Source organism: Pseudophryne corroboree, chromosome 5, assembly GCF_028390025.1.
Source record: "Pseudophryne corroboree isolate aPseCor3 chromosome 5, aPseCor3.hap2, whole genome shotgun sequence".
NCBI classification, from domain to species: domain Eukaryota; kingdom Metazoa; phylum Chordata; class Amphibia; order Anura; family Myobatrachidae; genus Pseudophryne; species Pseudophryne corroboree.
The window spans coordinates 777,779,416-777,804,053 of record NC_086448.1 but is presented as its reverse complement, the minus strand read 5'-3'; the positions used below and the strand labels follow the sequence as shown (position 1 = coordinate 777,804,053).

Below are 24,638 nucleotides of genomic sequence, written 5' to 3'. Positions count from 1 at the left end.
TAGAATGAGCTGAAATTCACATTATAGCACACGGAATGAGGCAAAATTCACATAATCGCACACGGTATAGCATTATAGCACAGGATGGGAGCAGTAGTTCGGGGCAGGATGGGAGCAGTGATGCGGAGCAGGAGGGGCAGTATGGCAGCAGTGGGGGCAGTACGGCAGCAGTGATGCTGAGCAGGGGGGGCAGTATGGGAGCAGTGGTGCGAAGCAGGGGGGGCAGTATGGGAGCAATGGTGCGGAGCAGGGGGGCAGTATGGCAGCAGTGGTGCAGAGCAGGGGGCAGTATGGGAGCAGTGGTGCAGAGCAGGGTGGGGGCAGTATGGTAGTGAAAGGTGCTCACTAAGTTAAACAAGAATGTCACCTGCTCCCCGTGGATCCTGGGTTCCGCCCGCTGTCGTTCCCTCCGTGGACACTGCTCCTCATAGCTCCCATCCGCCGTCGCTCCCTCCGTGGACGGTGGCAGCAGCCTCACACAGGAGCAGCGGCACCGCATCCCGCTCCTCCGTCTCCACACTGCACGGCACACGAATGAGACCTGACCGGGTGCCTCGAGGGGGGAGGGCACATTAATCGGCAGCAGGGGGAGACATTAATCGTCGGCAAGCGTGTGAGTGGAGTGCGCAAGCCTATGGTCTGCACTGCATACTGCTATTAGTTTAAAAAAACAAAACACTTCCGGGTCAGTGGCGAAGTGCTGGTATGCCATACCGTTGCATACCGGCCCACTTCAACCACTGTAATGCCCTCAGAAGTGCCATTTACACAAATTATGCCCCCCACTCACACACACATACACATAGACAGATATATACACACACACACACACATACACAGATACACACATACATACATACATACATACAGATACACACACAGATACACACTGTTAATGCCTAATTATTTTAAAAGAATTGGGGAGTCTCCATTGTGATGATATTCAGCATATAGAATTTATTATCAAAGAAGAGACCACACCTATTATTTTCTGCGCAGAGAGACGTGACCCAAGACAGACTTCATTAATGATGCCCGTCCCTTCAGGGGATTTCAGGCTTACATATATAATACATAATTATACAATAATTCATAATTGATTAATCAATGGGGCGTGTATTCAGATAACAAGGGGATCATTGATTGGTTGATGGTCACCAACAGGAAGTCTCAAATATGGTCAGCTGGGCTAGATGTAATGGCTGATCTTCTCCTGAAGATGGCAGACTGGTTCTATGAGTCTTGGATCTTCCATTCACCTCAATAGAGTCTCTCAGTAAGCTTCGTCAGCAAAGAGGTTATTTCTGTTCATGTGTCATGGTGCTCTTTTCAGAGCCGAAGGCTCATCTGATATTTATTTATCAAACCCCATAAAATGTCATTAAGTTCTGGTTATCTAAATACAAGGGTCTTTATCTAAGCACATATGCTCTTAGTCACAAGCTAGGACAAAGGTTGACAGAAAACTTCACTGTAAGAATGGCTGACCATTATGGGAATTAAAGTGCTAGTTACAGATATTTAACTATAAGTTTGAAAGCACAATTTCTGAGGCAATACAGATGTATATTTGATTTTTCTTCATCATTCCTGTCTTTTGTTTAATCTCTAAACACAACATATAGTAAATCAAATATTCATCATAATTCAAATTAATTTTCAAATGAGTGAGAAGTGAGATAGGAAAAGGAAAATCCGTTCTCTGGAGGCAATCGCTGGCATGAGTCCATTGAGTATAGATGCGAAAAGTCTCAACCCTCCAGAAAACTTGGACAGATAAGAGAAATGAAAGAGGTAGTGACAGGATGTATTGTTGTCTTCTTCAACCTGACTATAGGTTGAGGTTCCTTCTTACTAAGTGCACATATATGATGCATGAGCGTGTAAGCACCTATTAGGGTATATTTCTGATAATCTGACTATGTGTAATAATATACTGATTCACTATGTGTGGGCTACTGCAGTGTAGGTAACGGGAGTCATTACCATAAGCTTGGTTCTTGGCTTCCTTTCAGGCCGTGTGAGTACTTTCCCACACGATCGTCCAAGAATAGGCAGGCATTTGATTGTTACATAAATTATAAAAATTATAAGTATTTTTATCATAACATAGTGTAGTATATGGTAAAGCTATTTTGAGATTCCGGCTCCCATCCATCCGAAGGGGTCCCAATCAGCCGATTGGGTCATATGTTCTTGTATATCCTGCAACAACTTAACCTTCTGTTCAATGGGATTATAATTATCTGAGATGTTAAAACAACACATTCCTTTAAATTGTTCACAACCACTTTCTGCTTTAAGTAACAGGTAATCAATGGCTACTCTATTTTGCATCATACCATCTCTTACTTTTCTCTGACGTCCTAGTGGATGCTGGGAACTCCGTAAGGACCATGGGGAATAGCGGGCTCCGAAGGAGGCTGGGCACTCTAGAAAGATCTTAGACTACCTGGTGTGCACTGGCTCCTCCCACTATGACCCTCCTCCAAGCCTCAGTTAGATTTCGTGCCCGGCCGAGGTTGGATGCACACTAGGGGCTCTCCTGAGCTCTTAGAAAGTAATAGTCTTAGATTTTTTTATTTTCAGTGAGACCTGCTGGCAACAGGCTCACTGCAGCGAGGGACTAAGGGGAGAAGAAGCGAACTCGCCTGCTTGCAGCCGGATTGGGCTTCTTAGGCTACTGGACACCATTAGCTCCAGAGGGATCGACCGCAGGCCCAGCCTTGATGTTCGGTCCCGGAGCCGCGCCGCCGTCCCCCTTACAGAGCCAGAAGCAAGAAGATGGTCCGGAAAATCGGCGGCATGAAGACTCTGTCTTCACCAAGGTAGCGCACAGCACTGCAGCTGTGCGCCATTGCTCCTCTCACACACTTCACACTCCGGTCACTGAGGGTGCAGGGCGCTGGGGGGGGCGCCCTGAGGCAGCAATAAAAACACCTTGGCTGGCTAAAATACCTCAATATATAGCCCCAGGGGCTATATATGAGGTAAATACCCCTGCCAGAATTCCATAAAAAACGGGAGAATAGGCCGCGAAAAAGGGGCGGGGCCTATCTCCTCAGCACACTGGCGCCATTTTCCCTCACAGCTCCGCTGGAAGGAAGCTCCCTAGCTCTCCCCTGCAGTCTACAAAGGGTTAATAAAGAGAGGGGGGGCACTAAATTTAGGCGCAGTATACATTATATATAAAAACAGCAGCTATAGGGGACATAACTCAGTTAGTCCCTGCATTATATAGCGCTCTGGTGTGTGCTGGCATACTCTCACTCTGTCCCCCCAAAGGGCTTTTGTGGGTCCTGTCCTCGTTTAGAGCATTCCCTGTGTGTCTGCGGTGTGTCGGTACGACTGTGTCGACATGTTGAATGAGGAGGCTTATATGGTGACGGAGCAGAGGCCGATATATGTGATGTCACCCCTGTGGGGCCGACACCAGAGTGGATGGATAGGTGAAAGGTATTAACCGACAGTGTCAACTCCTTACATAAAAGGGTGGATGACGTAACAGCTGTGGGACAGCCGGCTTCGCAGCCCGCGCCTGCCCAGGCGTCTCAAAGGCCATCAGGGGCTCAAAAACGCCCGCTCTCTCAGATGGCAGACACAGATGTCGACACGGAGTCTGACTCCAGTGTCGACAAGGTGGAGACATATACACAATCCACTAGGAACATCCGTGACTTGATCCCGGCAATAAAAAAAAAATGTGTTATACATTTCTGACTTTAACCCAAGCACCTCTAAAAATGGGTTTTAGGTTTGGGGAGAAAAAACAGGCAGTGTTTTGTTCCCCCATCAGATGAATAAATGAAGTGTGTGAAAAGCGTGGGTTCCCCCGTTAAGAAACTGGTAATTTATATAAAGTTACTGATGGCGTACCCTTTCCCGCCAGGTGGATAAGTTACGCTGGGAGATATCCCCTAGGGTGGATAAGGCGCTCACACGTTTGTCAAAAAAGGTGGCACTGCCGTCTTAGGATACGGCCACTTTAATAGGTACCTGTTGATAAAAAACAGGAGGCTATCCTGAAGTCTGTATTTACACACTCAGGTACTAGACTGAGACCTGCAGATAGTGCTGCTGCAGCGTGGTCGGTGACCCTGTCAAACAGGGATACTAGTTGGCAAACATAAAAACATATTAAAGACGTCGTCTTATATATGGGGGATGCACAGAGGGATATTTTGCCGGCTGGCATCCAAAATAAATGTAATGTCCATTCTATCAGGAGGGTATTAGAGACCTGTCACTGGACAGGTGATGCCGACTTAAAAAGCGCATAGAGAGCCTTATAAGGGTGAGGAATTATTTGGGGATGGTCTCTGGGACCTCGTATCCACAGCAACTGCTGGGAAGAAATAATTTTACCTCAGGTTTCCTCACAGCAATTAGTGGGCTCGCTCACAGGTGGATCCCTGTTTCTTTCAGGTAGTATTTCAGGGGTACAAGCTGGAATTCGAGATGTCTCCCCCCAGCCGTTTCCTAAAATATGCCTTGCTGACAACTCCCTCAGGCAGGGAGGCTGTGCTAGAGGCAATTAATAAGCGGTATTCCCAGCAGGTAATACTCAAGGTGCCCCTACTTCAACAAGGACGGGGTTACTATTCCACACGGGTTGGGGTACCGAAACCGCATGGTTCGGTGTGACCCATTTTATATTTAAAATCCTTGAACACATACATAAAAAAATTCAAGTTCAAGATGGAATCGCTCAGGGCGGTTATTGCAAGCCTGGACGAGGGGGATTACAGGATATCCCGGGACATCAAGGATGCTTACCTGCATGTCCCCATTTACCATCCTCGCCAGGAGTACCTCAGATTTGTGGTACAGGATTCCCATTACCAAGTCCAGACACTGCCGTTTGGACTGTACATGGCACCGAGGGTGTTTTATCAAGGTAATGGCCGAAATGATGATACTCCTTCGAAAAAAGGGAGTTGTAATTATCCCGTACTTGGACAATCTCGTTATAAGGGCGAGGTCCAAGGAGCAGTTGGTAGTCGGGGTAGCACTATTTTGGAAAGTGCTACAACAGCATGGTTGGATTCTAAACAGTCCAAAGGTCACAGCTGGTTCCTATGACACGTCTACTGTTCCTGGGAATGGTTCTGGACATAAACCAGAAATAGTGTTTCTCCCGGAGGAGAAAGCCAAGGAGTTGTCATCTCTAGTCAGAGACCTCCTGAAGCCAAAATAGGTAGCGGTGCATCATTGCACGCGAGTCCTGGGAAAAATGGTAGCTTCCTACGAAGCAATCCCATTAGGCAGGTTCCATACAAGAACTTTTCAGAGGGACCTGTTGGACAAGTGGTCCGGATCGCATCTTCCGATGCATAGGCTGATAACCCTGTCTCCAAGGACCAGGGTATCTCTACTGTGGTGGCTGCAGAGTGCCCATCTTCAAGAGGGCCGCAGGTTCGGCATACAGGACTAGGTTCTAGTGACCATGGATTCCAGCCTTTGAGGCTGGGAGGCAATCACACAGGGAAGAAATTTCCAGGGACTTTGGTCAAGTCAGGTTATTTCCCTACACATAAATATTCTGGACCTGAGGGCCATTTACAATGCCCTGAGGCCGGCAAGGCTTCTGCTTCAAAACCAGCCGGTACTGATCCAATCAGACAACATCACGGCAGGCGCCCATGTAAACCAACAGGGCGGCACAAGAAGCAGGATGGCGATGGCAGAAGCCACAAGGATTCTCCGATAGGCGGAAAATCATGCGTTAGCACTGTCAGCAGTGTTCATTCCCGGAGTGGACAACTGGGAAGCAGATCTTCTCAACAGACACGACCTCCACCCGGGAGAATGGGGACTTCCTCCAGAAGTCTTCCAATAGGATTGTACACCATTGGGAAAGGCCACAGGTGGACATGATGGCGTCCCGCCTCAACAAAAAGCTATAAAAGATATTGCACCGGGTCAAGGGACCCTCAGGCGATAGCTATGGACGCTCTGGTAACACCGTGGGTGTACCAGTCGGTTTATGTGTTCTCCCCTCTGCCTCTCATACCAAAGGTACTGAGAATAATAAGAAGGCGAGGAGTAAGAACGATACTCGTGGATGGCCAAGAAGAGCTTGGTACCCAGAACTTTAAGAATTTATATCAGAGGACCCATGGCCTCTGCCACTCAGACAGGACCTGCGGCAGCAGGGGCCCTGTCTGTTCCAAGACTTACCGCGGCTGCGTTTGACGGCATGGCGGTTGAACGCCGGATCCTGAAGGAAAAGGGCATTCCGGAGGAAGTCATTCCTACGCTTACTAAAGCCAGGAAAGAGGTTACAGCAACTCATTATCACCGCATATGGCGAAAATATGTTGCATGGTGTGAGGCCGAAAGGGCCCCAACAGAGGAATTTCAACTAGGTCGATTTCTGCATTTCCTGCAAGCAGGAGTGACTATGGGCCTTAAATTGGGTTCCATTAAGGTACAGATCTCGGCTCTGTCGATTTTCTTTCAAAAAGAACTAGCTTCAGTACCTGAAGTTCAGACATTTATAAAAGGAGTGCTGCATAGTCAGCCCCCGTTTGTGCCATCTGTGGCACCTTGGGATCTCAACGTGGTGTTGAGTTTCTTAAAATCACATTGGTTTGAACCACTAAAAACCGTGGATCTGAAATATCTCACGTGGAAGGTGGTTATGTTATTGGCCTTGGCTTCTGCCAGGCGAGTATCAAAATTGGCGGCTTTGTCTTGTAAAAGCCCTTATTTGATTTTCCATATGGATAGGGCAGAATTGAGGACTCGTCCCCAGTTTCTCCCAAAGGTGGTGTCAGCGTTTCACCTGAACCAGCCTATTGTGGTGTCTGCGGCTACTAGGGACTTGGAGGACTCCAAGTTGCTAGACGTTGTCAGGGCACTGAAAATATATGTTTCCAGAACGGCTAGAGTCAGAAAATCTGACTCGCTGTTTATCCTATATGCACCTAACAAGCTGGGTGCTCCTGCTTCTAAGCAGACTATTGCTCGTTTGATTTGTAGTACAATTCAGCTTGCACATACTGTGGCAGGCCTGCCACAGCCAAAATCTGTCAATGCCCATTCCACAAGGAAGGTGGGCTCATCTTGGGCGGCTGCCCGAGGGGTCTCGGCTTTACAACTTTGCCGAGCAGCTACTTGGTCAGGGACAAACACGTTTGCAAAATTCTACAAATTTGATACCCTGGCTGAGGAGGACCTGGAGTTCTCTCATTCGGTGCTGCAGAGTCATCCGCATTTTCCCGCCCGTTTGGGAGCTTTGGTATAATCCCCATGGTCCTTACGGAGTTCCCAGCATCCACTAGGACGTCAGAGAAAATAAGAATTTACTCACCGGTAATTCTATTTCTCGTAGTCCGTAGTGGATGCTGGGCGCCCATCCCAAGTGCGGTTTATCTGCAATACTTGGACATAGTTATTGTTAACTAAATCGGGTTATTGTTGAGCCATCTGTTGAGAGGCTCTATTGTTTCATACTGTTAACTGTGTTTCATATCACGAGTTGTACGGTGTGATTGGTGTGGCTGGTATGAGTCTTACCCGGTATTCAAAATCCTTCCTTATTGTGTACGCTCGTCCGGGCACAGTACCTAACTGAGGCTTGGAGGAGGGTCATAGTGGGAGGAGCCAGTGCACACCAGGTAGTCTAAGATCTTTCTAGAGTGCCCAGCCTCCTTCGGAGCCCGCTATTCCCCATGGTCCTTACGGAGTTCCCAGCATCCACTACGGACTACGAGAAATAGAATTACCGGTGAGTAAATTCTTATTTTCTGAGTCCTTCATTTATGAGAGCTATAGCAGTACTTGGTGCATTGATAGTTGTAGCTAGTCTATAAAAGTTAAACTTCCTAGGTCTATCACAAGTCTATATAACAAGCCAAAAGGCATATCAGTACGGGTATGGTTTTATAGTAGTTTAATTGTAAATAATTTTATTTTAGCTCTATAAACACGGGATATAAATACTTTTGATAAGCGTGTCTCAATTGCTAGGTAATATTGATCAGTATCTTATTTTTACATCATTTAGTACATATTCCTAGCGTTGTTCATTATCTTTTCATATGCCATGGTCAGTGTGGGGAACATACTATATGTTATTTTCCTTAAACCATTATGGACCATGATGTAGGGAAAAAAATCAGTCACATAGAATTCACAAGTGAATTGTTACCTTACTTGCCACATCACCAGGAACCTGGTTCCGCTCCACATCCTGTTTCCCCCCCTCGTTCGATCTTGTATGAAATATATATTATCTGCCATCCAATCTATCATGGACAGGTCTATTCTTAAACTTAATACACCTTATAGGGATTTGTGATTCCTTTTATTTATCAGGTTCAGGGCTGCAGGACATTCTCATCTGTCCCACATTCTTCCATTTTACCATCCTTACCAAACAAGGCATTAAACTATTTACTGTCCTTTGAACAGTTCCTCCAAACCTAGGGTGAGATCAGCCCCCCTCGTTGGTGCTTTTAGCTTCTCCAGGTGGGTTTCTCTCAGCAACTTTTCTAGGTGGAGGTAGTCCTTGACCTGACCTGGTCCTTCCCAAGTAATCTACTGTATAAGGAGACCTGAAAAGAGAATTGTGGACCATTCAAAAACTCACCAGGCTTCATATCATGCCAGCTGGTCCCGGCACTGCTGTTTGCCTGTGAGGAGACTGCACTCTGGTGTATCTTTTCCTTTAAGGCATGGATATAATTTGTGGTGCTGTTATTTAATTCAGCATGATCTTCTTTTGGGTTTATATCAAAAAAGAAAGATAACCCAGCGCAAGCTGATAATATTCAGATATCTGCAGCCTCTAAAGTGGGTATGCTCCTCCCACAAAATGGCAAAAAGACTAGAAAATTTCCTTCCACAAGTGAAAAGAAAGTAGAGGCGCTGATATGAGAATATTATTAATACACACGTCTATGACAATATATATATATATATATAATTAATAATTTTTTATTTTAAGCAATAAAAACAATTATTTATATTAATATTAGTACCGGCCGGTAAATACATTAAATGCTTTACATAATTTGTATAATTCTTAAAACTAAATAATATAAAACAAATACGTTCCTATATAAAAAAAGGGGAATATTTATCGAAATGTCCTTTATAGCAGACAATTATCAGGGCATTTTGGGATCTATTGCACTGATGTATATACCCATAGTGAAGTGCTCACCTCGTCCTCTCCTCCGGAACACACACCACTTCCAAGCTTAGGTGCCGACGTTGCCTCCAGCGCTAATCTCTCCCACAGCCGCTTCTCAGTCTGCTCCCTCTGAACTGCGGTGTCGGACTCTAGGCTGCACGCTGCTTGGAGCCACAGCTGTCTCCTGATTGTTTCTCTCTGTGGCTGCAGTATCGATCTCCACACTGCCCATATGCCGCGCGGTGGTCTGCTGTACCCAGCGCCGCTTCTCCTCGTATATCCACAAGCTCATTAGCCGTAGGAGGCAAATGGCACCTAAGCTTGGAAGTGGTGTGTGTTCCGGAGGAGAGGACGAGGTGAGCACTTCACTATACACCTCATAGAAATGGAATTATTGCCATACAGCTCTCCCACTATCAAGTAAGACCACCACTTGCACAAAAAAGCAAAAGTGTGCCTTCCCTGCACGTTAATAAATAAAGAGACTGCCTCATGAGCGAACTGTACTGGGTATACCAACATCCAGTTTAAATATTGCACACAGGATAGCCCAGCATTTGAATATACCCCACTTCCAGATAGGTCCGCACTAAAAGGAACTGCTACCAGCGGACGGGAAGAGGGATCATTATCATTGAGCTGGGTATATACATCAGTGCAATAGATCCCAAAATGCCCTGATAATTGTCTGCTATAAAGGACATTTCGATAAATATTCCCCTTTTTTTATATAGGAACGTATTTGTTTTATATTATTTAGTTTTAAGAATTATACAAATTATGTAAAGCATTTAATGTATTTACCGGCCGGTACTAATATTAATATAAATAATAAGAATTTACTTACCGATAATTCTATTTCTCATAGTCCGTAGTGGATGCTGGGACTCCGTCAGGACCATGGGGAATAGCGGGCTCCGCAGGAGACAGGGCACATCTAAATAAAGCTTTTAGGATCACATGGTGCGTACTGGCTCCTCCCCCTATGACCCTCCTCCAAGCCTCAGTTAGGTACTGTGCCCGGACGAGCGTACACAATAAGGAAGGATCTTGAATCCCGGGTAAGACTCATACCAGCCACACCAATCACACCGTACAACTTGTGATCTGAACCCAGTTAACAGTATGATAACAAAAAACGAAGTAGCCTCTGAAAAGATGGCTCACAACAATAGTAATAACCCGATCTTTGTAACAATAACTATGTACAAGTATTGCAGACAATCCGCACTTGGGATGGGCGCCCAGCATCCACTACGGACTATGAGAAATAGAATTATCGGTAAGTAAATTCTTATTTTCTCTAACGTCCTAGTGGATGCTGGGACTCCGTCAGGACCATGGGGATTATACCAAAGCTCCCAAACGGGCGGGAGAGTGCGGATGACTCTGCAGCACCGAATGAGAGAACTCCAGGTCCTCCTTAGCCAGAGTATCAAATTTGTAAAATTTTACAAACGTGTTCTCCCCTGACCACGTAGCTGCTCGGCAAAGTTGTAATGCCGAGACCCCTCGGGCAGCCGCCCAAGATGAGCCCACTTTCCTTGTGGAGTGGGCCTTTACAGATTTAGGCTGTGGCAGGCCTGCCACAGAATGTGCAAGTTGGATTGTGCTACAGATCCAACGTGCAATCGTCTGTTTAGACGCAGGAGCACCCATCTTGTTGGGTGCATACAATATAAACAACGAGTCAGATTTTCTGACTCCAGCTGTCCTTGAAATATATATTTTTAATGCTCTGACAACGTCCAGTAACTTGGAGTCCTCCAAGTCGCTAGTAGCCGCAGGCACCACAATAGGCTGGTTCAAGTGAAAAGCCGAAACCACCTTAGGGAGAAAATGAGGACGTGTCCGCAGTTCTGCCCTGTCCGAATGGAAAATCAGATATGGGCTTTTGTATGATAAAGCCGCCAACTCTGAAACTCTCCTGGCTGAAGCCAGGGCCAATAGCATGGTTACCTTCCATGTAAGGTATTTTAAATCTACCGATTTTAGAGGCTCAAACCAATGAGATTTGAGAAAATTCAAAACTACATTCAAATCCCACGGTGCCACTGGAGGCACTATTGGGGGTTGTATATGTAGTACACCTTTGACAAAAGTTTGTACTTCAGGCACTGATGCCAATTCCTTCTGGAAGAAGATTGATAAGGCCGAAATTTGAACTTTAATGGACCCCAATTTTAGGCCCATAGACAATCCTGCTTGCAGGAAATGTAAGAATCGACCCAATTGAAATTCTTCCGTTGGAGCCTTCTTGGCCTCACACCACGCAACATATTTCCGCCAAATGCGGTGATAATGTTGTACAGTCACTTCCTTTCTAGCCTTAATCAAGGTAGGAATAACTTCCTCTGGAATACCCTTTTCTTTTAGAATCCGGCGTTCAACCGCCATGCCGTCAAACGCAGACGCGGTAAGTCTTGGAACATACAAGGTCCCTGCTGAAGCAGATCCCTTCTTAGAGGTAGAGGCCACGGATCCTCCGTGAGCATCTCTTGAAGTTCCGGATACCAAGTTCTTCTTGGCCAGTCCGGAGCCACCAGTATTGTTCTTACTCCTCTTTTCCGTATAATTCTCAGTACCTTTGGTATGAGAGGCAGAGGAGGGAACACATACACTGACTGGTACACCCACGGTGTTACCAGAGCGTCCACAGCTATTGCCTAAGGGTCTCTTGACCTGGCGCAATATCTGTCCAATTTTTTGTTGAGGCGAGACGCCATCATGTCCACCTTTGGTTTTTCCCAACGGTTCACAATCATGTGGAAGACTTCTGGATGAAGTCCCCACTCTCCCGGGTGAAGGTCGTGTCTGCTGAGGAAGTCTGCTTCCCAGTTGTCCACTCCCGGGATGAACACTGCTGACAGTGCTATGACATGATTCTCCGCCCAGCGCAGAATCCTTGCAGCTTCTGTCATTGCTCTTCTGCTTCTCGTGCCGCCTTGTCGGTTTACGTGGGCGACTGCCGTGATGTTGTCCGACTGGATCAACACCGGCTGACCCTGAAGCAGCGATTTTGCCAGGCTTAGAGCATTGTAGATCGCTCTTAGCTCCAGTATATTTATGTGAAGGGACGTCTCCAGGTTTGACCACACGCCCTGGAAGTTTCTTCCCTGTGTGACTGCTCCCCAGCCTCGTAGGCTGGCATCCGTAGTCACCAGGACCCAGTCCTGTATGCCGAATCTGCGGCCCTCTAACAGATGGGCACTCTGCAACCACCACAGGAGAGACAACCTTGTTCTTGGTGACAGTGTTATCCGCTGATGCATGTGCAGATGCGATCCGGACCATTTGTCCAGCAGATTCCACTGAAATGTCCGTGCATGGAATCTGCCGAATGGAATCGCTTCGTAAGAAGCCACCATCTTTCCCAGGACTCTTGTACATTGATGTACTGACACAGTTCCTGGTTTTAGGAGGTTCCTGACAAGTTCGGATAACTCCCTTGCTTTCTCCTCCGGGAGAAACACCTTTTTCTGAACCGTGTCCAGAATCATTCCTAGGAACAGCAGACGAGTTGTCGGGGTCAATTGAGATTTTGGAAGATTCAGAATCCACCCGTGTTGCTGAAGCACTACCTGGGTTAGTGCTACACCGACTTCCAGCTGTTCTCTGGACTTTGCCCTTATCAGGAGATCGTCCAAGTAAGGGATAATTAATACGCCTTTTCTTCGTAGAAGAACCATCATTTCGGTCATTACCTTGGTAAAGACCCGAGGGGCCGTGGACAAACCAAACGGCAGCGTTTGAAACTGATAATGACAGTCTTGTATCACGAACCTGAGATACCCTTGGTGTGAGGGGTAAATTGGGACATGCAGATAAGCATCTTTTATGTCCAGGGACACCATGAAGTCCCCTTCTTCCAGATTCGCTATCACTGCTCTGAGTGACTCCATCTTGAACTTGAATTTCTGTATGTACAGGTTCAAGGATTTCAGGCTTAGAATAGGTCTTACCGAACCGTCCGGCTTCGGTACCACAAATAGTGTGGAATAATACCCCTTTCCCTGTTGTAGGAGGGGTACCTTGACTATCACCTGCTGAGAATACAGCTTGTGAATGGCTTCCAAAACCGACGTCCTTTCTGAGGGAGACGTTGGTAAAGCAGACTTTAGGAACCGGCGAGGGGGAGACCTTTCGAACTCCAACATGTAACCCTGAGATATTATCTGCAGGATCCACGGGTCCACTTGTGAGCGAGCCCACTGATTGCTGAAAATCTTGAGTCGACCCCCCACCGCTCCTGAGTCCGCTTGTAAAGCCCCAGCGTCATGCTGATGGCTTTGTAGAACCCGGGGCGGGCTTCTGGTCCTGGGCAGGGGCTGCTTGCTGCCCTCTCTTACCCTTTCCTCTGCCTCGCGGCAGATAAGACTGTCCTTTTGGTCGCTTGTTTTTATAGGAGCGAAAGGACTGCGGCTGAAAAGACGGTGTCTTTTTCTGTTGGGAGGGGGTCTGAGGTAAAAAAGTGGATTTGCCGGCAGTTGCCGTGGCCACCAGGTCCGAAAGACCGACCCCAAATAATTCCTCTCCTTTATATGGCAATACTTCCATATGCCTTTTGGAATCCGCATCACCTGACCACTGTCGCGTCCATAAACTTCTTCTGGCAGATATGGACATCGCGCTTACTCTTGATGCTAGAGTACAAATATCCCTCTGAGCATCTCGCATATAAAGAAAAGCATCCTTTAATTGCTCTAGAGTCAATAAAATACTGTCCCTATCCAGGGTATCAATATTTTCAGTCAGAGAATCCAACCACACTACCCCAGCACTGCACATCCAGGCTGAGGCTATTGCCGGTCGCAGTATAACACCAGTATGTGTGTATATACTCTTCAGTGTAGTTTCCAGCCTCCTATCTGCTGGATCCTTGAGGGCGGCCGTATCAGGAGACGGCAACGCCACTTGCTTTGATAAACGTGTGAGCGCCTTATCCACCCTAGGGGGTGTTTCCCAGCGCGCCCTAACCTCTGGTGGGAAAGGGTATAATGCCAATAACTTCTTGGAAATTAGCAGTTTTCTATCTGGGTTAACCCACGCTTCGTCACACACGTCATTCAATTCCTCTGATTCTGGAAAAGCTACAGGTAGTTTTTTCACCCCCCACATAATACCCCTTTTTGAGGTACCAGCAGTATCAGAGATCTGCAAAGCCTCCTTCATTGCCGTGATCATATAACGTGTGGCCCTATTGGAAAATACGTTTGTTTCTTCACCGTCGACACTAGATTCATCTGTGTCGGTACCCGTGTCGACTGACTGAGGTAAGGGACGTTTTACAGCCCCTGACGGTGTCTGAGACGCCTGAGCCGGTACTAACTGGTTTTCCGGCCGTCTCATTTCGTCAACTGACTTTTGTAATGTGCTAACATTATCACGTAATTCCATAACTAAAGCCATCCATTCCGGTGTCGACTCCCTAGGGGGTGACATCACCATTACCGGCAATTGCTCTGCCTCCACACCAACATCGTCCTCATACATGTCGACACACACGTACCGACACACAGCAGCCACACAGGGAATGCTCTAATCGAAGACAGGACCCTCTTAGCCCTTTGGGGAGACAGAGGGAGAGTTTGCCAGCACACACCAAAAACGCTATAAATGTATATAAACAAAACAACCCTAGAAGGTGTTGTTTTTGATATAAGCGCTTTTAATATATCAATATCGCCAAATTATGCCCCCCTTCTCTTTGTTACCCTGTTTCTGTAGTGCAGTGCAGGGGAGAGTCCTGGGAGCCTTCCTCACCAGCGGAGCTGAGCAGGAAAATGGCGCTGAGTGCTGAGGAGAATAAGCTCCGCCCCTTTTTCGGCGGGCTTTTCTCCCGGGTTTTAAGAAAACTGGCCTGGGTTAAATACATACATATAGCCTTAATGGCTATATGTGATGTATTTATTTTGCCACTAAAGGTATTTAATATTGCTGCCCAGGGCGCCCCCAGCAGCGCCCTGCACCCTCCGTGACTGAATCAGTGAGACGTGTAGCAACAATGGCGCACAGCTGCAGTGCTGTGCGCTACCTTCATGAAGACTGAGGAGTCTTCTGCCGCCTGCTTTCCGGACCTCCGTCTTCAGCGTCTGTAAGGGGGATCGGCGGCGCGGCTCCGGGACGAACCCCAGGAGGACCTGTGTTCCGACTCCCTCTGGAGCTAAGTGTCCAGTAGCCTAAGACTCCAATCCATCCTGCACGCAGGTGAGTTGGAAATCTCTCCCCTAAGTCCCTCGATGCAGTGATCCTGTTGCCAGCAGGATTCACTGAGATTTAAACCTAAAAAAACTTTTTCTAAGCAGCTCTTTAGGAGAGCCACCTAGATTGCACCCTTCTCGGACGGGCACAAAAACCTAACTGAGGCTTGGAGGAGGGTCATAGGGGGAGGAGCCAGTACGCACCATGTGATCCTAAAAGCTTTATTTAGATGTGCCCTGTCTCCTGCGGAGCCCGCTATTCCCCATGGTCCTGACGGAGTCCCAGCATCCACTAGGACGTTAGAGAAAATTGTTTTTATTGCTTAAAATAAAAAATGATTAATTATATATATATATTGTCATAGACGTGTGTATTAATAATATTCTCATATCAGCGCCTCTACTTTCTTTTGGGTTTACTCTAGAATCTGAGCATGTGCCAATGAAAATCTAATATGGAAACAGGTTCTTGGAAACAGGGTTAGTGGAGCAATAGACATCAACTGGTGTGTATGCAAGACTACGCCAACTCCACACTTTGGGGCAGATGTATTAACCTGAAGAAGGCATAAGGAAGTGATAAACCAGTGATATGTGTAAGGTGATAAACGCCCCAGCCAATCAGCTTCTAACTGTTGATTTACATATTGGAGCTGATTGGCTGGTGCCTTTATAACCTTGCACATATCACTGGTTTATCACTTCCTTATGCCTTCTCCAGGTTAATACATCTGCCCCTATGTTCCCTGTGACTGTTGACAACAAAATGATTACCATGGTGGAACTCTCTGAGGCCGAAGACCTATAGGGCAGTGTGCTTGTGGATTAGACTCATGATTAAATATACATATTTGTCTATAAAAATGTGGCCAACCAGTGCTTCTGGCTGCCCGCTAACCACTTTACAATATACAGGTTGAGTATCCCTTATCCAAAATGCTTGGGACCAGAGGTATTTTGGATATCGGATTTTTCCGTATTTTGGAATAATTAGATACCATAATGAGATCTTATGATGATGGGACCTAAATCTAAGCACAGAATGCATTTATGTTATATATACACCCTAAACACACAGCCTGAAGGTAATTTTAGCCAATATTTTTTTATAACTTTGTGCATTAAACAAAGTGTGTGTACATTCACACATTTCATTTATGTTTCATATACACCTTATATACACAGCCTGAAGGTCATTTAATACAATATTATTAATAACTTTGTGTATTAAATATAGTTTGTGTACATTGAGCCATCAAAAAACAAAGGTTTCACTATCTCACTCTCACACAAAAAAGTCCGTATTTTGGAATATTCCGTATTTCGGAATATTTGGATATGGGATACTCAACCTGTACTAAAACATATTTCTTATATGGTGGATAGAGTTATTCTATATCGCCTGGGAAAGGTCCTTGTGTAGAGTGGGGTATTCTCTCCCATTACATTACATCCATAGGAAAAGAAAACTAAACTGTTATCTGTACGGATCTACTACAGATACCGTTATTAACTGGTTCACATCCATTTTCCCTTCCACAAGGAAGGAATTTTTCATAGGTTTAACATTTCATGTACAGTTTCCTTTGACATTGCATATGTGGGGTGACTAGGTGGTATCTCATTATCTTGCTTACTACAATAGTCTCTATCTTTTGTCCTTCTGAAAACGGACCCTTCTTCTAGTCTTCAAACTTTCACGCAACATTCATATTGCTCCATCTATTATACTACATACTTTTCCTTTTTTCACTTTTATATCTTTTCTAATATAAAACTTACTGAAATATGCGCCATACAGCTATTGATATACATACACACACATACACTTTCCTTCCACACACCATCTGGCTGGCCGCAGTTTCTGTCCTCCTCAGGCTCTGCAGCCTGGTCCCGTGTACCTCCGCCCCTCGACGCCATGTAGCCCCGCCCCCTTTTCGGCCAGGATACAGAGGACACTACAGGAGGGTAAGGGGAGGCTTCAAGCTGCCAGCGCCGCTGCCTGTCAAACGGTGTGACAAGCACAGCAGCTGGCAGCAGCAGGGGGTCCAGGTGCAGCACTGGGATGCAGAGCAGGGACAGCGCCTCTCCCAGCCTGGCGCCTACCTGCACTGCATCCCTTTGCTGAGCGGGTAGCGCCGGGCCTGGATGTAAGTCTCTTTTGATGGCCCATCGCAGTGTGCTCTGGAAACGTCTTTGTTGGACCAACACATTGAATGAGCAACTATCATTCTGTGTGTGAATGTTTGACAAATACAGAGCTGTCCGCTATGAGAACCACAGGAAGAATCAAACAATTGGTATTGTTATCTCAATTTTACAATTTTAAAGACAGTGAACCCTCATGATTGTGACATGCAGTCAGGTTAGGCAGGGGTGCAGAACTGCCCACATGAACCATCAGGTGTATATATAGTGTGTGTGTGGTGTGTGTGTGTGTGTGTGTGTGTGTGTGTGTGTGTGTGTGTGTGTGTGTGTGTGTGTGTGTGTGTGTAATTCTGGCTCTGATAAATGTCAGTGCCTCTCTACCCACTGACCTCACCCCACATCACTGATCAAATTGGAACCTGATAAAAAAAAAGCCATGCAATACATTTCTGTAATGTTATCTTACTTATATATAACGGATACAGAGGCAAACACCAGCTCTATTGACTTGCCGATTCGTAACGACATATCGCCTACATCGCTCAGTGTGTGACTGCGCGCTCCCATGGTCTTTAGTGATGGACGCTAGGTTTGATGTGCTGCGCATCAAACCTAGCAATATCACTAGCGACCTTGTTTCTCTTACGTCCTAGAGGATGCTGGGGTCCTCATTAGTACAAGACTCAGTTTAGAAAATGTGCCCAGAGGAACCGGTCACAGCTAGGGAAGCTCTACAGAACTTCTCTGGTAAAAGTTTATTGTTAGAGTTTATTATTTTACAGTGAGGCAGCTGGCAACAGCCTCCCTGCTTCGTGGGACTAAGGGGGGTAGTAGTGTCCACCCTGCGGGGTCTGAGCCACTATCTCCGCTGACAGGACACTGAGCTCCTGAGGGGAACGAACGTTCCCTGCCAAAGGGGATCGCTCACCCCGGCAGCATGCCGCCGCCCCCATACAAAGCCAGAAGATCAGTGGCGAGTCAGTAACTGGCCCCACTAGCAAGCGGGGAGCCGGTGTGAAGATGGCGGCAACAGAGTATGAAGCGCAGTACTAAAGCGCTCCGGGGCTCAGCGGTACATAGAGGGGCGCCCTGAGCCAGCGCCTACACCCTACCTCTAAGCCTGTCAGGGTCCCAGGATCGCTGCCACCATGAATCCTCAGGCCAGTATAATCTCCAGAAGAGCGGGAAGACAGCGCCATTAAGGGGGCGGAGCTTCTCCTCAGAGCGGACCCAGCAGCGTTCAGCGCCATTTTCCTGCCTGCAGAAACTCTGTCAGTGAAGAGCAGTCCCTCCATATCAACTCCAGCTATCTCTCACGGTACCAGGGGGTTGTAGAAGGAGGGAGGCTGTGTACAGACTGTGTAACCTATTAAGGTGTACAGTCAGCGCTGGTTGGGGTCTCCCTATACCTTGAAAGCGCTGTGTGTGGGTTGGCTCCAATCTCTGTGTCTCTCTTGCCATTCTTGGGGGTGAAACTCTGTCTAATCTCCCCTGTGTGTGTGGAGTGTCTGGGTCTCCATTTAGCTATGTCCAGGGACTCTGTGTCATATGCTGCAGAGGATATGTCCTCTCAGGATGATTTCATTCCATGTAATCAGGATTGCACTGTTTTAGCGCCGAGACCAGCAATGGAGCCTGAATGGCTATCCTCTATCAAAGCTATGATTTCTTAGATTTCTACTAGGGTTGCACAGAATGAATCTGCAACTCAGGTTTTACAGAACTCTATGGCAGTTTGGTCCGGTTCTGTTACCTCAGGCCCCCCTCTGTAGGTTCCCACAAACGTGCTCTTGCCCAGATAATGCAAGATGACACGTATACCGATTCTGACATGGCAGACGGTGATGGGGATGTGCTCAGGGGGGCCGCATCTCTTGCTATTGATGTTAGAGACTATTAGGGATGTGTTGAATATTGCTGATAAAACACCTGAGCAGGTTGAGGAGGCTTACTTCACTGACAATAAGAAAGCCTCTCTAACCTTCCCTGCGTCTAAAGAATGAAATGCTATTTTTGAGAAAGTATGGGAAAACCCGGAGAAGAAATTCCAGATCCCTAGAAGGGTTCTGGTTGCTTTCCCCTTCCTTGAGGAGGATAGGAAAAAAATGGGAAAACCCACCCATAGTGGACGCGTCTGTATCCAGACTCTCGAAAAAGGTGGTTTTACCTGTTCCAGGATCTACCGCCTTAAAGGAGCCGGCTGATCGCAAAATTGATACTACGCTCAAATCCATATACACGGCTTCAGGGGCGAATCTACGTCCCACTATTGCCTGTGCATGGATTTCCACAGCTATAGTAAAGTGGTCAGGCACGTTACTTGAGGATTTGGATACAATGGCTAAAAGTGATGTTGAATTGTTTTTACGTAACATTCATGATTCTGCAGGTTTTATGGTGGAATCCATGAAAGACCTGGGTTCCATGGCTGCAGGGATATCTTCCATGTCTGTCTCAGCTCGTAGGGGACTTTGGCTGCGCCAGTGGTCTGCCGACGCGGAATCCAGTAGAGGTGTGGAGACCCTATCCTACACAGGTCAGACTCTCTTTGGGGAAGCGTTGGATGCGTTGATCTCCACGGCTACAGCGGGTAAGTCACCTTTTCTTCCCTCAGCTGCACCTGCTACAAAGAATCCTTTTTCTTCAGCTGCATCACACACAGTCCTTTCGGGTTGCTAAACAAGGCCAAACCGTCCAATACCTTCTTTAGAGGAGGTCGACCAAAATCGAAGAAACCTGCTGCTGCTGCGGGTTCCCAGGAACAGAAGTCTGCTTCAGGTACGCCAAAGTCCTCCACATGACGGTGGACAGCACAGTGTTAGGGGTGGTTGGGGCGAGATTCAGACATTTCAGTCATGCCTGGTTGTCGTCAGGCCTGGATCCCTGGGTACAAGATATTGTGTCCCAGGGGTACCGGCTGGAATTTCAAGATCTCCCTCCTCACCGGTTCTTTAAATCAGGCTTGCCAGCTTTGCCGGCAGACAGGGCTATCCTACAGGGAGCCATCCAGAAGTTGGTGGAGGCACAGGTTATTGTACCAGTTCCTCCCCAGATGCAAAACAAGGGTTACTATTCGTACCTTTTTCAATTCCAGGCCCTGCCATTCGGCCTCTCCACAGCACCGAGAGTATTCACCAAGGTGATGGCGGAAATGATGGTTCTCCTCCGCAGACAGGGGGTGAACATAATTCCATATCTGGACGATCTGCTGATAAAAGCATCGTCCAAGGAGAAGCTGTTACAGTCCATAGCTCTCATGACCCAGCTTCTCAGGGAACATGGTTGGATCCTGAATCTTCCAAAATCACATTTGGTACCAACCAGGAGGTTGTCATTTCTGGGAATAGTCCTCGACACGGAAGTGCAGAGGGTGTATTTTCCAGAGGGAAAAGCGTTGGTGATACAAACAATGGTCCGGGATGTCTTGAAGCCAGCCCGGGTGTCGGTTCATCAGTGCATTCGCCTTCTGGGGAAGATGGTGGCCTCTTACGAGGCTCTGCAGTATGGGAGATTTCATGCTCGGTCCTTCCAACTGGATCTCCTGGACAAATGGTCGGGATTTCATATACACATTCACCAGAGATTACGTCTGTCACCAAAGGCCAGGATCTCACTCCTCTGGTGGCTGCAATTATCTCACTTTCTGGAGGGCTGCAGGTTCGGTATTCAGGACTGGATCCTTCTAACCACGGATGCAAGTCTCCGGGGCTGGGGGGCAGTCACTCAAGGGGAAACCTTCCAAGGAAGGTGGTCAAGTCTGGAAGCTGGCCTGCCAATAAACATTCTGGAACTAAGAGCCATCTACAACGATCTTCTCCAAGCGGCCCATCTTCTGAGAAATCGGGCCATTCGAGTGCAGTCGGACAATGTAACGACAGTGGCTTACATAACCGACAGGGCGGAACGAAGAGCAGAGCTGCAATGTCAGAGGTAACAAGAATCATCCTCTGGATGGAAAAACACGCGTTGGCGCTGTCGGCAATCTTCATTCCAGCAGGAGACAACTGTGAAGCAGACTTCCTCAGCAGACACGATCTCTTATCCATGGGAGTGGAATCTCCATCCGGAGGTGTTCTAGGAGGTTAACTGAGAAAGGAGAGGCGACCCGGCACTGGTCATAAAAGTCAAAGTCTAATTAAGTGGAACCAAAATTTGGACAATTATGATTTTTACATAGTAAATCATTAAATCTTAGTCCAGTTTGGTGGTGCGCCCAGAGCCAGGTAGAACATATGTCAAAGATGAGAGAGAAAAGGAAGGCTCTTGTGTGGGCGCACTCTTAATTAGTTGAAATAAATTTCAATAGATTTCAATTGGTCATAAACAGAAAATATTAAAACATAACTTTGAATGAATATTATATAAAATTCATATGATTACCCATTGAAAGACATAGGATCCAAAATAAGTCAGTGAAAAGTTAAAATATGAATGAAAAATGTGGAAATGTTCTGGTCCTGCCTCACAGAATGTGATGAGAAAGGTTGTAGACACTTCAAAGTCCTACACCCATTTCAACCTGACCAGTACAGAAAATCTGTATTAATGAGACCACGATGTGATCAATTGTACATTATTATATTTGTACTGAACAGGTCAAAAGAATGACACATGAGACATTAACCAGTTCATGCCTGTCACCAAGAAATACACAAGTGTATTATAGTTTGAAAGACTCAAGCGGTCTTATTTAATTATAGTATGCAGTTACAGGATAAAGATATTGGAAAATAAAGGCTAGTGGTGATACTGCTGTTGGTGTCATATAACGCACATCATAAAAATGATTCCTTATTCTACAACACTGGGTATTCCTTGTGAGTCTCCTCCTCAAGTACTGACCCAGCCCAACACTGTTTAGCTTCCAAGATCGGACGAGATCGGGCACTGGCAGTGTGGTTTGATAGTAGTAACAGGTAGGTGGGTTGGACACCAATGAGAGTGCACCTATATAGGAGAATGTGACAGTTTGTCGCAAAAGGTGTGGATCTGCTTTCTACGTTAGGCTGAATGCATCAAATCCCACGCCTGTGGTATTGTGCACTCCGGATCGTAGATGAGAGTCCACAGAAATAAGGACAGGATGAAAGAAGAAAATAAGATTTTACTTACCGATAAATCTATTTCTCGTAGTCCGTAGTGGATGCTGGGACTCCGTAAGGACCATGGGGAATAGCGGCTCCGCAGGAGACAGGGCACAAAATAAAAGCTTAAGGATCAGGTGGTGTGCACTGGCTCCTCCCCCTATGACCCTCCTCCAAGCCTCAGTTAGGATACTGTGCCCGGACGAGCGTACATAATAAGGAAGGATATTGAATCCCGGGTAAGACTCATACCAGCCACACCAATCACACCGTACAACTTGTGATCTGAACCCAGTTAACAGTATGATAAACGCAAAGGAGCCTCTGAAAAGATGGCTCACAACAATAATAACCCGAATCTTTGTAACAATAACTATATACAAGTATTGCAGACAATCCGCACTAGGGATGGGCGCCCAGCATCCACTACGGACTACGAGAAATAGATTTATCGGTAAGTAAAATCTTATTTTCTCTGACGTCCTAGTGGATGCTGGGACTCCGTAAGGACCATGGGGATTATACCAAAGCTCCCAAACGGGCGGGAGAGTGCGGATGACTCTGCACCACCGAATGAGAGAACTCCAGGTCCTCCTCAGCCAGGGTATCAAATTTGTAGAATTTAGCAAACGTGTTTGCCCCTGACCAAGTAGCTGCTCGGCAAAGTTGTAAAGCCGAGACCCCTCGGGCAGCCGCCCAAGATGAGCCCACTTTCCTTGTGGAATGGGCTTTTACTGATTTTGGCTGTGGCAATCCTGCCACAGAATGTGCAAGCTGAATTGTACTACAAATCCAACGAGCAATCGTCTGCTTAGAAGCAGGAGCACCCAGCTTGTTGGGTGCATACAGGATAAACAGCGAGTCAGATTTTCTGACTCCAGCCGTCCTGGAAACATATATTTTCAAGGCCCTGACAACGTCAAGCAACTTAGAGTCCTCTAAGTCCCTGGTAGCCGCAGGTACCACAATAGGTTGGTTCATGTGAAATGCAGAAACCACCTTAGGTAGAAATTGAGGACGAGTCCTCAATTCCGCCCTGTCAGAATGAAAAATTAAGTAAGGGCTTTTATATGATAAAGCCGCCAATTCTGACACACGCCTGGCTGAAGCCAAGGCTAACAGCATCGACACCTTCCATGTGAGATATTTTAAGTCCACAGTGGAAAGTGGTTCAAACCAATGTGACTTTAGAAAACTCAACACCACATTGAGATCCCAAGGTGCCACTGGAGGCACAAAAGGAGGCTGTATGTGCAGCACCCCTTTTACAAATGTCTGAACTTCAGGTACTGAAGCCAGTTCTTTCTGGAAGAAAATCGACAGGGCCGAAATTTGAACCTTAATGGACCCTAATTTTAGGCCCATAGACAGTCCTGTTTGCAGGAAATGAAGGAAACGACCCAGTTGAAATTCCTCTGTAGGGGCCTTCTTGGCCTCACACCACGCAACATATTTACGCCAAATGCGGTGATAATGTTTTGCGGTTACGTCCTTCCTGGCTTTGACCAGAGTAGGGATGACTTCTTCTGGAATGCCTTTTTCCCTCAGGATCCGGCGTTCAACCGCCATGCCGTCAAACGCAGCCGCGGTAAGTCCTGGAACAGACAAGGCCCCTGCAGTAGCAGGTCCTTTCTTAGAGGTAGAGGCCACGGTTCGTCCGTGAGCATCTCTTGAAGTTCCGGGTACCAAGTCCGTCTTGGCCAATCCGGAACCACGAGTATAGTTCTTACTCCTCTCCTTCTTATGATTCTCAGTACTTTTGGTATGAGAGGCAGAGGAGGGAACACATACACTGACTGGTACACCCACGGCGTTACCAGAGCGTCCACTGCTATTGCCTGAGGGTCCCTTGACCTGGCGCAATATCTGTCCAGTTTTTTGTTTAGACGTGACGCCATCATGTCCACCTTTGGTTTTTCCCAACGGTTTACAATCAGGTGGAAGACTTCTGGGTGAAGTCCCCACTCTCCCGGGTGAAGGTCGTGTCTGCTGAGGAAGTCTGCTTCCCAGTTGTCCACTCCCGGAATGAATACTGCTGACAGTGCTATCACATGATTTTCCGCC

The 24,638-nt window shown here is 46.8% G+C and overlaps 1 pseudogene; it reads right to left on the bottom strand.

Annotated features, from left to right (window-relative positions):
- Positions 1–22,283: 22,283 nt before the first annotated feature.
- LOC134930249 (5S ribosomal RNA) lies at positions 22,284–22,402 on the bottom strand (annotated as a pseudogene).
- Positions 22,403–24,638: the final 2,236 nt, after the last annotated feature.